General features: G+C 38.5%; 1 long non-coding RNA gene across 1 annotated transcript in view; it reads left to right on the top strand.

The window, feature by feature from the left end:
* LOC140845186 (uncharacterized) overlaps positions 1 to 11,304 on the top strand; it is a 57,641-nt gene extending 46,337 nt beyond the window's left edge. Inside the window, exons 4-5 of the long non-coding RNA XR_012123951.1 lie at positions 2,480 to 2,528; positions 11,275 to 11,304. This is a non-coding gene — a long non-coding RNA (uncharacterized lncRNA). The remainder of the gene's footprint in view (positions 1 to 2,479; positions 2,529 to 11,274) is intronic.
* The last annotated feature ends 5,435 nt before the right edge of the window (positions 11,305 to 16,739 follow it).

A 16,739-nucleotide genomic window follows, 5' to 3' on the forward strand; every position in this document is an offset into this window, starting at 1 on the left:
CTGCCGTCAAGGAAGATTCAGACAGCAGAAAAAACAGATTAGCAAGTGGCTGAATTGTATGTAGATTTAAAACACTTGGCAGTAGCACACTCCTTGCTGATCTTGTTGATGGAAACAAAATTCCTTATGATACGGAGTTCCTGCCGATATGTTACACATCATAGATGCACATCTGACATCATTCCATGCCTTGGTAAACTCAAGTTAAATGACCATATAGACTTGGATTTGGTTAACAGCTCATTTTTGTAGCTACCAGGAGAGAGGTCAGTTGGGCAAGTTTCCATGATAGACAACAGGATAAAAAGAGAAAGATGAACAGCAGCAGATTCTCTGGCCTGTTATTGTTCAGTTTTCTTCATGAAGCTCACTTTCTTTTCTCACTCAGTACTGAATCCTGACCTCAAGTGGGAGGTGGCATTTCTTTTTAGAGCCGAGCTATAGACATTCTGGGTAAGGAAATTCAACTACCAAACATACAGGGTATAAACAGATGTACATTCCAGCATTTTCTATGGCAAAAGACTTGTGGGTAGATTAATTGTACCATTCCATGGCGTGGGAGCCCACAAGGACTGCAGTAGAGTGTTTCATGAATGTTTATTGAAGTGGTAAATAAGGATGGCTAGATGGGTCTCCATATCTCAACACAGCCATATCCTGGGAGAAGGAAAATAATGTTGGAAACTGTGAAGTTCTTATTGCCACATGTGTCAGAGAACTATATTCCTCACAAGTGGCCCAGCTTACAGAACTGTAGCTATCCTCCCCCAAATCACAATTATGTTTTACTACGCACTCTATTATACTTTGGTTACTGCCACTTAGTTTACCGCCTGTGGGGTCCCTGGTTTACTGTCCCTGGACTCACAGGTGGGGACGCATCATCACACATGTGCTGAGCTGTGGAAAGTGAGCCTCAGGACCCCAGGTGTCTAGGATCCATTTGGCAGCAAGTTGGTTATTTGAGGCCTTGAGTACCTTTCCTCGGCCTCTGGCCTCCCTCCAGCACTCACAGGCTCTCCTCTTGCTTTCTCACTGCCTTGCCGCTTCTGGTCCCCCCACCTGGCTTGTTGGACGCTTCCCTTGGAAAACCTTATTTTGTCACTTATCAGTCAGATGCTGAGGTGTTAATGGGTGTCATTGAGGCCTGGTTCCCCAGGTGAAGGTCCTAACCTTTAAACAGCAACTCTTATTGTTTCAGTACAAAGGAGTCTGTAATATTTATATGCTCCCTGGGAGTGTTCTTGGTAGTGGGAGTTTTATCAGTCCTCCTATACCAACATCGGTGAGTCGTAATAATTTCTTATATTTTTGTGGATTCTACTCTAAGGGTTTTTTTTGCCTTTTTTTTTTTTTTTTTTATTACAAGAGTCACAGTGTTAAATCTCTTTACCTTAGGCTCCCCATTTTTCCCTATATGCTAGAAGGACATTGAAAATCAGCAGAATTCTCCTGCTGATAAAGCCAGAAGTTTAATCTTGAAGAATGATGATAGATCCTCACTTTTCCAGATCCGAGCTAAGATTAGCAAACTCTTCTAAGTCCAATTCATAGGTTGACCCTTTCTGACTGAAGTCTTTTTCAATCCATTTTAAATTTACATCGAAAGCCCAAAGACAGAGATATATTTTTTTTTCAAAAGGGAAGAGGTACAAAGGTAAAAAGAGCAAGGGAGGAGTCCCTTTCTTCGTGTTATAGCTCAGTTAAGGATCTGGTTATTCCTGCGCTAAGTCCCTCACCAAGGCCTTCCAAATGCGTCTTGGGTTGAATTGGATTGAAAGAAGGTTTGTGCGTGAGGAATTAGAATTTCACTTTCATGCCTACAGTGTTTGTGATTTTTGAAATCATAGTGTTTTCCCAGCTACATCTCTGCCAAACAATGTGACAGTCATTTTTTGGGGTTGTGTTCTTGTCACTAAAACTTTTTAGCATATCAGCCTCATTAGGGAAGACCATTTGGTCTATGGGCTCTTTTCTGGACTCCAGTTGTTTATTAGAAGTGTGGCTTCTCTAGCACCTCCTGCCACTTCACCAAAACTCTTTGAATCCAGAAGAAAGTCATTTGTACATTGGATACATTTGCTTTGCAATCTCCAGGCTGCAGTATGGGTCCCTCAGAAGCCACAGCTGCAGCTTGTTTCCACACCATCTTGAGGAGACATGGTTGGTAAACACTGTTTACACGGCCTGCTCTGTCTCAGTCTCATTGTGTTTATTTGGCTGGAGTGTAAGTCAGGCAGAGCCCCAGAAATCTAAACAATTTCTGTCATTTGGCGTTTTGCGTGCTTCAGGTTTCCGAACCTTGAGAGTCTGGCTTTGTTGCAGTGAGGTTTTCCTTTGCATCTCCGACATTTGCTTTATGAAGATGGTGTCGCATCAATATTTGTGACCATCTTCCTGTGCTGAGGTATTTCAGGGGAGGCTTAAGAACAATGTTTGCTGGTTTTCCCACATGTTGCTTTGTGTTTTCCCTCAGGACCCAGCGAGGACCTAACCAGCCAGGAGATACAGTAGGTTTCTGGGAGGTAAAAGACTTTTTCCTGGACTCTTCCTAGCAGCACACAGCTACTTGGTATATACCACTGGGGACCACAGCTAGCACTTCATTTTCACAAGATGTTGACATTTCAATGTACCCAAAGCCTATTGTTTATTATTTTTTTCCTTCCAAATCAACACTGACATTTGTTGTGCTGTGTCCCGGTTGAAGGCAAATCATATGCCATTTGCTTTAAGTCTGAGTGGAGCCTACAGTAAGGAAAAACTCTTAAGATGTAAAAACCTAATTCAGTTGTAAATTGTTGAAAAGCTGGTGAACACACACCTTCCCGCTCTGGTTTCTGTTTTTCGTTAGTTTGGGAAGGAGTCTTACCTGCTGTGGGGATAATAAGGGTGGCCAGAGGCTGAAGGGACCGTTGATAACATTCAGTTCCTTGGTGGCCCCACCCCAACTTTTTGTTATATGAATTCTAGAGCATCAGAGCACATGCATGTTCAAATATAAATATTTCAGATTACCTCTGAGCTCAGTATAAATTGAAAAAGTCATACCTTTGTTGTTAATAATGGCATCTCTGCTGCCTTCAACACATTGTAATTTGGGAACTGAATGATTTTCTCCACCCATCAATTTTTCATCTCAGAGTTGTCAGATTTAGCAAACCAAGAGATAGGGTACCCAGTTAAATTAGAAATTCAGATTTATAATGGATAGTTTTGGGGTATAAGTGTGTTCCATGCAGTACATGGGTAAATACTGCATGGGGCATACCTTATTCAAAAGCATTATTCTTTGTGGATCTGAACTTCAAATGTAAATGTATTTTTCTGGCAACTTTGATCTTGATGTAGCTAAGGAATCCAGTCAAGACTATTATCCAGTCCTCCTTCTCCTTGTTACTCTCTGATTCTGAACTTATGAATGAAGAAAGGACTCCTTGGTGCTACATACTGAGAATCCCCACAAATTCAGAATTACTAGCATCTGCAAATAGAGGTAGAGGCCTTTGAAAAAAGGGGCAGAAAAAAAGGAAATCTGATTTCTTAACTGCAGCAATTTACATCCATAATCCTCTCCTGGTTCACCCCAAACTCACGTCATTAAGACATGATATTTTGCAGCTGGGTGGACCAGCTGTTGTTACCAGGATTCAGATGAGGATAGAAGGACATTTACAATTTTCATATCAGAGTGCTTTTATAAATCCAGATAAATAAATATGTAGTGCAGGTGATGCAAAGAACCAAGGAAAAGAGTTGAAAACAGAATCTCATCACTTTGGCAAATGTAAAATGCAAAATCTAGTCTTCGGTGTACAATTGTAGAATGTAGTGCCTGCCATTTGCTTTTCCCCATGTGGGATATTTTATATCTTTAGAGTGCAGATGTATGAGGCTTCTATTACTCACAGGGTCTTTGAAAATGGGCCATCAGGGCCACTCAGAGGTATAAATTTGTCCACCAAAATGCTCGAATTACTTAATTATCCTCCTGATTCCCATGTTCAGCCTCATTTTCTGAGTCCTAAGTTAGAAGAAGGCAGCTGTTACTTGGGAAGTTTCCACTGTTAACTGTCTAGACTGGAGGCACTGAGGACTGTACCTCCGACCAAAGTCAGTCATAACTACTTCAGAAACCCTGCTTAGGTCCTGTTCTTCTCTCCGAGGCCTGGGATGTTATTGTGTTTTGCACTTGAAGGCTTATTTATGATAATATCTCCTGGCAGAACCCCTAGGGACCAATGGTCAAATTAAACCATGATAATTGTAAGACCTCTGGACTAGGTTCAACTTCTCACATCTGTGAAGTGATGTGATCTTTTTGAAAGGCTGCTTATTGGAAGACTTTTCCAAAAGCAACAGAAATGTCTTGAAACAAGTGTAATCTTTCTGAAAAGCTTGAAGAAGTTCAAGAACTGTTTTGTGGAACTTTAGGTTGTTCACACAGGGCATCTGGGGCAGGGTGAATATCATGGTGCAGATTTCCAAATGAGTTCTTGGACAGGATGCTCTAACCTCCACCTCCACTTGAGAAGGGTATGTGAGGAATTCTGTTTTCACAGCCATTCCTACTTGGGTTACCCCTGGGATGTGACCGGAAGTCCATCAAGAGGTATGAGAGTTGGAAGCCTTATTCTTTAAATAATAGGCCTGCTCTAAAGTCTTCAGTCACCCCTCATTAGTTACCAAAGAATATGCCAGCTCCTTAGCCTGACTTTTGAGGCCTTTGAGGACATTCAGTTGGTCCATAATGACATTTCAACAGGACAGTCCGCTGTGAGGGGTTACCTGAGCACTGCAGGACGTTTGCATGCATGGGCCTCCTGTCACTCGGACAACCATATTTCCCTAATGATTCCTAGGGGTTAGTAAGGTCCCTACACAGAATGACCCTTTCAGAATATGGCCTCAATTTACCATTCCCACCTATATTCCCATTCTGACAGAGTAGTATGCCGCAGACATAATAGTGTCTACTTGCTGCTGTGAAGATTCAATGGGATAAATCAATAAAGCAACTTGTACACTCTTTGCACCCAGTAAAGGCCCTGCAGGGGCAGGAGCTCCTCTGCACCTGTACCTATTTTGTACCAAATTTTGCTCTTACCTCATTGCATCCATCTGGAAAAAAAACCCCTGGTCTGAGCTCTAATTGTCCAAACCCTACCTTCCTTTAGGTACAACTTAAGTGACAGATGAAATCTCTTCCTAAGTTCTTTCACTGCTCTGGGTCTGTATTGGCACTCAAGAACTTCATGGGAAGGACAAATGAAATGGTGTGGTGAGTGAGATGAGAAAGGGAAGCCCAGGCCTCAGGGCTGGCAGAGGGGACAGTCTTCATGGAAGGTTTCTACAACAGTGATGCTTGGGTTGGGTTTTGAAGACCAAGGGTTGATTAGATGGAAAGGGAGATGGGAAGCATATTCCAGCCAAAGGGGAAAGTTGGATGTAAAAGCGAGGTGGTAGGAGTTCCTTTTGGGGGAAGTAAACAGACCATGTAGAAAAGAGTCAGGAAATCAGGGAGGAAATGTAGGGTTTTATATGATGAGTGGTGGAATTTGGACTTCATTCTGTGAGTTATGGGAGCAGTTGACAAACAGATTTTAATTCACTTGTCATCTTTCTCTACCTTACATTATGATGACATATTTATAGATATATTTTCCAAACTAGACTGCATCTTCCGTGTGGACAGAGCCTGTATTTATCTCATCTCTGCATTTAGTACAGGGGCCACCAGAACACTGTGTAGATAGCAGATTTTCTAGGATGGTTTGGATTAATGAATGAATGAAATAAGAACATCTTAGAATTTTTTCTCATCTAAAGAATGCTTATTCATTTGTTTCATTTTTATAGACTGACAAAGATTTTGGATTTACCTTTAGGCTTATTTAGCAAGTCACTTACTGTGTTACAGCAGTGTCTTTGGGCACTGATGTGAGTAGAATCATCTATTCTTTGTTCCACTTTTGATTTTCATATTCAAAACACAGTGTCATCAAATCAATGATAAATCAAGATAGAAACAGAGTGATTAAAAATGAGGGCCTAAAATCCAGAGAGCTACCCTCTACTTCTTCTTTAGAATAAATCTGAACTACAGTTAGTTTTGTTACTCTTTCTTGAAGGCTAGTAGACTCCAGCCAAATGACTTCCAGAGAACAGGAGGCTCAGAAATGTGGCTCTTTCATGAAAAAAGGCTTTGTTTTCGTTCTCCAAGCTGCCACCATTACCCCCTGATTTATCATAGTTAACAGAAAGTTGGAGGAGAAATATTTTCAAATTCTCTTGGGCCCTAAGGCTGAAAAACTGACAGGACTGTACCATTCCAAAGGAGCTGAAACTCTGGACCATGATTATCTTTGTGGAACATAAAGCAGGGCACATTTCTGTCATCTCTTCATTTATACTCACTCATTGTGTGCAATGCTCATTTTCCTTTTCCTTATTAGGAAGGAGGAAATGACCAGGAAGTCACAGCTTTCTGGTTCAGGAAGAGGGTAGTTAGGTGGTTAAATTAGCCTTACATATGCCCCTGGGGCTTATGGGAAATCTTGCTGGGAAGAATTTTTATAGCTCTGATGTCAAGATTAATTAAGTTGAATTCATGTTTATATTAAACCCACATAATGAGGTAAAAGTTTCAAAGACGTGCCAGACTCTACACAGGCCATGAAGTTGTTTCACAAGCTTCTTCATTCACTAATTTAAATGAGCAGAGAAAACACCAAAATCGACACTCTCTCTGCTCAGTGCAAATTGGTCTGCCCAGGTGAGGATCTCCATCCATCTGTGATGGGGCCGGTGCTCTCCTGTTCATTATCGTGTCCCTGTTGTCTGGCAGTCTGTGATGTGAGTTCAGATAATGTGAGAGCAAGATGGAGAACACATCAAATGATGTAATACATGTGTTATGTAATGCTGTTGGGCCATTTACAATAAATGGCATGGCTTTTTAATGCAGAAGTTTAGGAAAAATGGTAAAAGTTTGCATAAATCCTGCCTCAGTCTGACCTCATTATGCCAAAGCATTATGCCAGATGGACTCATGTATGATCCTGAAATGGATCTGTCCTGGATGGTCTGCTGATAAATTATGACCATTACATGTCAGCGTTACTTTAAGGCAGATTTTCTTAACCTCAGCACTATGGACATACTAGGCTGGATAACTTTTTATTGTAGGGGACTGTCCTGTGCATTATGGGATGTTTGGCACCATCCCTAGTTTCTACCCCACCCCTCTGCCCAAAGTCTTATTAAAAATGTCTCCAGACATAGCCAAATGTCCTGGAATGGATGGTGGGGAAAATCTGCTGCTTTTAGGTATGTTGCACTTAATAAGCATTCACTAAATAGAATTATAGCCATAAAGAAGTTACAAAACCTACCCGTACAGTTTACATTTGATTACCCAGCAGCCACCATCTTTCCTTACACAACCAACACTTAGCTGGAAGCTAATTCTAAATGACAACGAACACTCAACAAACACTGTTTTGAGGGGGTAACAGCCCCTAATGGAGATGGTGACCAATTGTTGAATGAAAAAACTGGTATATTGAAATTTGAATATAGATTAGGTTCCAATCACAGTTGGTCATTTGCTATGAACCTAGCAGCATAATCAGCAAGTATGGGGGCAGAACTCATGGCCACACAGGGGCTAGACACTACAAGCCTTGGTGATGTGTGCTGCTGTCAGTCACAGTTTACCCAAGGTTGTTGTAATGAGGAAGGTTCACAGATATATCCAAAGAGTTCAGCTTTGCTAAAAGGTAGAGATAGCCTCATGTTCTTATTTATTTGTGGGTTTCTATCTAGGTCACTTTCAAAAAGAACTTCAGGTTTTTACAATAAAGGCATAATTTATATGTTTTTATCTTTTCCTACTCTCTCTGGGAAAACATCCAAGCCTGTGACTTCAACAATCACTTATATGTTATGATTGATTTTTTTCCTGTGTCCAAAATTCTTTTCTTATTGACTTCTAATCCACATACCATAAACTGTATATAAATGCAAAGCATAACACATACTTTTAAGTATACAATTCAGTGGGTTTAGTATGTTTGTAAAGTTGTGTAACCATCACCACTATCTAATTTCAGAATATTTTCATCACCCCAAAGAGAAACTCTGTACTTACCTACTTTCTGTTTCTGTAGACTTATCTGTTCTGGACATTTCATGTAACTGGAATCATGTGTGGCTGCTATGGCCTCAATGTTTGTGTCCCCTCAAAATTGATTTGCTGGAGCCCTAATCCCCAGAGTGATGGCATTAGGAGGTGGCACCTTTGGGAAGTGGTTAGATCATGAGGGAGGAGGGTGGGGCCCTCGTGAATGGGGTCAGTGCCCTTCTGAAGAGCCCCTCAGGAGCCCCTCGTCCTTTCCACCATGTGAGGACACAGCAAAAGACAGTCGTGTAGGAAGTGGGTTCTCACTGGACACTGAATCTGCTGGTACTCTGATCTTGGACTTTCCAGGCTTTAGAACCATGAGAAAGAAATGTTTGTTGTTTATAAGCAAACTGCTTTATGGTATTTTTGTTATAGTAGCCTGAACTGGGGGTTAGGTCTTCAATATATGAATTTTGGGAAGACATAAATTTAGTTTAACCCATGATACCCTTGTATTTTCACTTTGCCAACATCTGGCATAAGTAGAGTCACAATAAATATGAGAATCAATGAAAGAGTATGAAACTAAGGGTCATGGAGAAGAAAGTGATCAGAAAAGAGGAAGGAGGGAAAAGAAAAGGAAGATATGGGTAAAAGATGAAACCAGGAACCTGAGGTGACGATGTTGCTGAATCTTTGCCCTGAACTTACTGCTAGGCTCAATTTTGACTTCCTGAAGCCAGAGGAAAAGAGGAAAGCACTTACATTATACTTTATAAAATATTATTTTGAGTGTAGAGAGCTACTACAATTTAAAGAGATAGGTATATTTTATAATTTATAATTTAAAAATTTTTAAATTTCCTCCTTTTCTTAAAAAGGATATTCATTTCTATCATTTCCTTTCAGATTGTGTTTAACTTTAGAGAATGAGAAAAACTCTGTGTTCCAAGATTGATAAAGTTAGTTATAAAACTTAATTTTATTTATTTACTTGGCCAGGTGGGGGAATGAAAATAAGTGGTATTTCAATATAATTCCCTTTCCAAAACAACTTTATTATGTTTAATATAAGCAGGATTATTGCCATGTTTTATGTTTCCACCCTCTGTATGATTAAATCCTCCTACTGAGGATTTAACGTTGACATTTGAAGAGAATTGATGGAAAACTAGAGCCATAGGAAGCAGTTCATCAGCCTGTGCTTTGTTTCCAGGAAAGAGGACTTACATAAAGTTGTGCCTAATCAAAGAGTTGAGCAAAGGCCTTTGATTTTTGGGTGCCACTGACAAGGAGAACCAAGCCACTTCAAAGTGGTCTCTTGTGACGCCTAATCCATCCTGTGCTCAGCTTCTCCCTCCAACAGGTGCAGAGATTGGGCCAGGGTCTCCGAAGGCAAGTCTAGCACCATCATTCTGAATTTTATGGGTCCTGACATCACTATTCATCATCATTAATGCTGACATTAATTGAATAATTAGCATGTACCTGAGGCTGTGCTGAGTGGTCAATTTGTATGCATTACTTCATATCATCTTTATCACATAGAGGTAAGTGAGATTATACCTTCATTTTACAGAGAAGATGACCCGAGTTGCAAAAGAACCAGTAACTTACAGCAAATGAACACTGCTTATGTGATATTTATGGTCTGGTTATACTCTTTAGCCATTATGTATGCCACCCAGAAAAAGTATTTGGTTAGTACCCAGCTTAGTCTGGGCTTGTTAGCACCGAGTTTAGCAAAGCATGGTGCATAGACCATGGAGGTTTGTGAGACAGTCTAAAATGATATCACAACTTTCTAAGTCCCCTGTGGAAGACCATGAGGAACACATCTAAAGTTAAAGTTAGAAAGATTCAATTTGCTGCACGAGGTAGCCCCCAAGGAGCTGTGGAGTCTCCCAGTAAGGGGGAGCAAAGACTACCTGCTACAGAGTCTGTGCTTGTGCTGGCTGATGCTAAGAAGGGGGTGTTGCAGGTTGAATCATATCCTCCCCACAAAGATATGCTGTCATCGTGTCCCCTAGCACCTCAGAGCATCACCATGTTTATGGAACTTTGTTACAGTAGGAAGCTGATACAGGGGTTGAGGGAGCTGAGCACAGTTCTGGATTGTTGCTGTCAGTTGGGCAAATGGCTATCTCAGTGACCTTTGTTTAGAGACTGGGAGGAATGATAGGGAGCTAGGAATATTAGTTGTAAGAAAACACTGATTATTTGAAAGGAAGAATTTTTGGCCATTTTGTGTCTGCTCTGTGGCTTTGCACAGGTTCTGTGAGAATACTGTTGATAGTCTGTTAGCAACAGTCCAGTCTGCAACAGCAGAGCTAATTTTCACTTCATCAGGCTTTATCCTGAGAGTGACATTTATTTTCATTGATTATTATTCATTTTTTTGCATTCTTGCAAGGAGCATTCTTAGAAACCTGTTTATTACATATGTCCTTTTTTAAAAATTGAGGTATAACTGATATATAACATTATATTAGTTTCATATGTCTGATTCAATATTTGTATATACTGTGAAATTATTACCACAGTAAGTCTAGTTAATATTCATCACATCCATTAATTAATTCATTAATTATTGAGTTTTGATTTTAAGTAGTAATATAAACTTTCCTTTTAATGTAATTCCAGATAAAGAAAAGTACTAAGGACATAATAGCATAGTGGTTACAGTAAAAAATTATAAGGGTAGTGCCCAATGGATTGGAGTTTGGGGAAATCGTGTGATGATTACTACAGGTTTCTACTGATTTGAAATAAAAGCTGAATTTTTGTTGCATGGATTCACTTGCAAGTATTGAGAACTTAAATATATAAACTTTTCCACTTGCTTGTAATGTAGACATTATAGCGATGGAGAACAAGAATAGAAAAGTTGCAAGTGATACCACCTGAGAAAACAGGAATTTAATTCCATTCAAACATTAACTTTGTTTCTGTACACAGACATAAAAACCTTGTTCCTTTTACTTGCTTTTTTAAAAAAATTTTGTTATATATCTGTGATTTACCTGGGTTAAAAAGATTCTTATCGTGGGCAGGAAACTTTATCTTAGGCTATGGTTTATTTATTTAAATAAGTTGTGTTAAAGCAAATTTTTCTTATTTTTTCTTCTATCTCTTGATCTCATTAGTTATGACCTTCAATCTGGTGACATTGATACCATTAACACCAGGTAAGTTTAGTCTCAGAGGAAATCATATTTCTCTTCAGTTCTTTCAGGTCCTAAACATTACTTTGAATTTCTAATTTCAAATGGAGGTAAGTTTTTTTTTATTAAGGTATCATTGATGTATACTCTTATGAAAGTTTCACATGAGCAACATTGTAATAACTACATTCACCCATATTATCAAGTCCCCCCACACCACACTGCAATCACTGTCCATCAGCATAGTAAGATGCCACAGTCACTACTTGTCTTCTCTGTGCTACACTCTCTTCCCTGTGACCCCTCCACACCATGTGTGCTAATCATAATGACCCTCAATCCCCTTCTCCCGTCCTCCACAACTGTCCTCCAACCCTCCTCTTTGGTAATCGCTAGTCCCTTCTTGGAGTCTGTGAGTCTGCTGCTGTTTTGTTTCTTCAGTTTTGCCTTGTTATTATACTCCACAAATGAGGGAAATAGTTTGGTACTTGTCTTTCTCCACCTGGCTTATTTCACTGAGCATAATACTGTTTAGCTCCATCCATGCTGTTGCAAATGGTAGGATTTGTTTTCTTCTTATGGCTGAATAATATTCCATTGTGTATATGTACAACATCTTATTTACCCATTTATCTACTGATGGGCACTTAGGTTGCTTCCATATCTTGGCTATTGTAAATAGTGCTGTGATAAACATAGGGGTGCATATGTCTTTTTGAATCTGGGCTCTTGTTTTCTTCAGGTAAATTCCTAGAAGTAAAATTCTTTGGTCAAATGGTATTTCTATTTTTCATTTTATGGGGAACCTCCATATTGCTTTCCACAATGGTTGAACTGATTTACATTTCCACCAGCAATGTAGGAGGGTTCCCCTTTTTCTGCATCCTCACCAGCATTTGCTGTTCCTAGTCTTTTCGATGTTGGCCATCCTAAATGGTGTGAGGTGATATATCATTGTGTTTTTAATTTGCATTTCCCTGATGATTAGTGATGTGGAGCATCTTTTCATGTGCCTGTTGGCCATCTGAATATCTTCTTTGGAGAATTGTTTGTTCATATCCTCTGCCTATTTTTTAATAGGGCTATTTGCTTTTTGGGTATGGAGGGGTGTGAGTTCTTTATATATTTTAGATGTTAACCCCTTGTTGGATATGTCATTTATGAATATATTCTCCCATACTGTAGGATGCCTTTTTGTTCTGCTGATGGTGTCCTTTGCTGTAAAAAAACTTAGTTTGATGTAGTCCCATTTGTTCATTTTTACTTTCGTTTCTCTTGCCTGAGGAGATGTGTTCAGAAAAAAATTTGCTTCTCCAAGAGATTTTTGTGTATATTATATTTTCTTCCAAGAGTTTTATGGAAGTAAGTAACTTCCAGTAAGTAAGTAACTTACTTACTGTCACTGCAGGCATCTACTTATTATCATTGCAGGCTTTAGATTCGTAGTTACCAAAGGTTCAAGGGAAGCTTCTTTACTATCTAACAGTCTAACTTAACTCACTTAGTATACTATTTCAAACACAATCTAAAGTAACCTGACATTCAGGTTTTTGATCCATTTTGAGTTTACTTTTGTTTACAAAGTTAGATATAATCCAGTTTCGTTCTCTTACGAGTAGCTGTTCAGTTCTGCCAGCACCAGTTGTTGAAGAGGGTGTCCTTTCTCCATTGTATATCCATGGCTCCTTTATTGTATATTTATTGACCATATATGTGTGGGTTTATATCTGGGCTCTCTATTCTGTTCCATTGATTTATGAGTCTGTTCTTGTGCCAGTACCGAATTGTCTTAATTACTGTGGCTTTGTAGTAGAGCTTGAAGTCAGGGAGCCTAAACCCCCAGCTTTATTCTTCCTTCTCAGGATTGCTTCGGCTATTCGGGGTCTTTTGTGGTTCCATATGAATTTTAGAATTATTGTTCTAGTTAGTTGAAGAATGTTGTTGATATTTTGATAGGGATTCCATAGAATCTGTAGATAGCTTTGTGAAGGAAGGCCATTTTGACAATATTAGTTCTTCCTATCCATGAGCACGATGTATTTCCATTTATTTGTGTCTTCTTTAATTTCTCTCATGAGTGTCTTATAGTTTTCATGGTATAAGTCTTTCACCTTCTTGGTTAGGTTTATTCCTATGTATTTTATTGTTTTTGATGCAATTGTGAATGGAATTGTTTTCTTGATTTCTCTTTCTGTTAGTTCATTGTTAGCATATAGAAATGCAACTGGTTTCTGTGTATTAATTTTGTATCCTGCAACTTTGCTGAATTGAGTTATTAGTTCTAGTAGTTTTGGGGTGGATTTTTTAGGGTACTTTATGTACAATATCATGTCATCTGCAAACAGGGACAGTCTAACTTCTTCCTTTCCAATCTAGATGCCATTTATTTCTTTGTGTTGTCTGATTGGTATGGCTAGGACCTCCAGACCTATGTTGAATAAAAGTGGGGAGAGTGGGCATCCTTGTCTTGTTTCCAATCTTGAAGGAAAAGCTTTCAGCTCTTTGCTGTTTAGATATGTTGTTGGCTGTTGGTTTGTCATATATGGCCTTTATTATGTTGAGGTTCTTTCCCTCTATAACTATTTTGTTGAGAGTTGGATGTTGAATTTTGTTAAATGCTTTTTTAGCATCTATGGAGATGATAATGTGATTTTTGTTCTTTTTGTTGATGTGGTGTATGATGTTGATGGATTTTCAAATACTGTACCATTCTTGCATTCCAGGAATAAATCCTACTGGATCATGTTGGATGATCCTCTTGTATTTTTGAATTCGGTTTGCTAATATTTTGTTGAGTATTTTTGCATCTGTGTTCATCAGGGATATTGGTCTGTAATTTTCTTTTTTTGGGTGTCTTTGCCTGGTTTTGGTATTAGAGTAATTCTGGCCTCATAGAATGAGTTTGGAAGTATTCCCTTCTTTTTCTACTTTTTGGAAAATGTTAAGGAGGATGGGTATGAAACTGGATTATCATCCTCTTCACTAAATGTTTAATAAAATTCAATGGTGAAGTCATCTGGTCTGGGTATTTTGTTCTTAGGTAGTTTTTTGGTTACCAGTTCAATATCATTGCTGGTAATTGGACTGTTCAGATTTTCTGTTTCTTCCTGGGGCAGCCTTAGAAGGTCATATTTTTCTAGAAAGTGGTCCATTTCCTCTATGTTATCCAGCTTGTTAGCATGTAATTTTTCCTAGTATTCTCTAATAATTCTTTGTATTTCTGTGGTGTTTTTAGTGATTTCTCCTTTCTCATTTCCGAATCTGTTCATGTGTGTAGACTCTTTTTTTTTCTTGATAAGCTGGCTAGGGATATATCTATTTTATTAATTTTCTTGAAGAAAATTATTATTGAAGATTCATTGAATCTTTCTCTTGTTTTATTCTTCTCAATTTTATTTATTTCTGCTCTGATCTTTATTTTGTACCTCTTTCTACTGATTTTAGGTCTCATTTGTTTTTCTTTTTCTTGTTTTATTAGTTGTGATTATAGACTGTTCATTTGGGATTGCTCTTCTTTCTTGAGGTAAGCCTATATTGCTATCTACTTTACTTTTAGAGCTGCCTTTGCTGTATCCCACAGGTTTGGGACTGATGAGTTGTTTTCATTTGTCTCCATGTATTGTTTGATCTCTCTTTTTATTTGGTCATTGATCCACTGATTATTTAGGAGCATGTTGTTAAGACTCCATTTGTTTGTTGGCTTTTTTGTTTTCTTTGCATAATTTATTTCTAGTTTCAATACCTTTGTCTTCTGAGGAGTTGGAGGGTACAATTTAAATCCTCCTGAATTTATTCAGTCTCTTTTTGTGGCCTGGTATATGATCTATTCTTGAAAATGTTCCATGTGCACTTGAGAAGAATGTGTATCCTGCTGCTTTTGGGCAGAATGTTCTGTAGATGTCTGTTAGGTCCATCTGTTCTAATGTGTTGTTCAGTGCCTCTGTGTCCTTACTTATTTTCTGTCTGGTTGTTCTTTCCTTTGGAGTGAGTGGTGTGTTTTAGTCTCCTAAAATGAATGCCTTACATTCTATTTCCCACTTTAATTCTGATAATATTTGTTTCACATATGTGGGTGCTCCTGTGTTGGGTGCATAGATATTTATAATGGTGATATCTTCTTGTTGGATTGACCCCTTTATCATTATGTAATGTCCTTCTTTGTCTCTTGTTACTTTCTTTGTTTTGAAGTCTATTTTGTCTGATACAAGTACTGCAACACCTGCTTTTTTCTCCCTATTAGTTGCATGAAATATCTTTTTCCATCCCTTCACCTTTCATCTGTGTATGTCTTTTGGTTTGAAGTGAGTCTCTTGTAGGCCGCATATAGATGTGTCTTGTTTTTTATCCATTCAGTAACTCTATGTCTTTTGATTAGTGCATTCAGTCCTTTTACTTACTGTCACTGCAGGCATCTACTTATTATCATTGCAGGCTTTAGATTCGTAGTTACCAAAGGTTCAAGGGAAGCTTCTTTACTATCTAACAGTCTAACTTAACTCACTTAGTATACTATTTCAAACACAATCTAAAGGTTCTTTTTTTCCCCTCCCTCCCTTTTTTTCCTCCTTCATTCTTTATATATTAGGTGTCATATTCTGTACTCTTTGTGTATTCATTGACTGACTTTGTGGGTAGTTGATTTAATTTTTTATTTGCTTGGTAATTAATTGGTCTACTTCCTCTACTGTGGTTTTATTTTCTCTGGTGACAACTGGTTAGCCTTAGGAGCACTTCTATATGTAGCAGTCCCTCCAAAATATACTGTAGAGACATTTTGTGGGAGGTAAATTCCCACAACTTTTGCTTATCTGGAAATTGTTTAATCCCGCCTTCAAATTTAAATGATAATCTTGCCACATAGAGTATTCTTGGTTGAGGTCCTTCTGTTTCATTGCATTAAGTATTTTATGCCACTCCTTTCTGGCCTGTGAGGTCTCTGCTTAGAAGTCTGCTGATAGCCTGATGGGTTTTCCTTTGTATGTGATCTTTTTTCTCTCTTTGGCTGCTTTTAATACTCTGTCCTTGTTCTTGATCTTTGCTATTTTAATTATTATATGTCTTGGTGTTGTCTTCCTTGGGTCCCTTGTGTTGGGAGTTCTGTGCACTTCAATGGCCTGAGAGACTATTTCCTTCCCCAGATTGGGGAAGTTTTTAGCAATTATTTTCTCAAAGACACTTTCTATCCCTTTTCCTCCCTCCTCTTCTTCTGGTCCCTTTATAATGCAAATATTGTTCCATTTGGATTGGTCACAAAGTTTTCTTAATATTCTTTCATTCCTAGAGATCCTTTTTTCTGTGCCTCAGCTTCTTTGTATTCCTGTTCTCTAATTTATATTTTACTTACCATTTCCTCTACATCATCTAATCTGCTTTTAAATCCCTCCATTGTATGTTTTCTTTTGGATACTGTATTTTTCAAAGTTTGTATTTCATTCTTGAATTCCTCC

Source organism: Manis javanica, chromosome 2 (assembly GCF_040802235.1).
Source record: "Manis javanica isolate MJ-LG chromosome 2, MJ_LKY, whole genome shotgun sequence".
In the NCBI taxonomy this organism is placed as follows: Eukaryota; Metazoa; Chordata; class Mammalia; order Pholidota; family Manidae; genus Manis; species Manis javanica.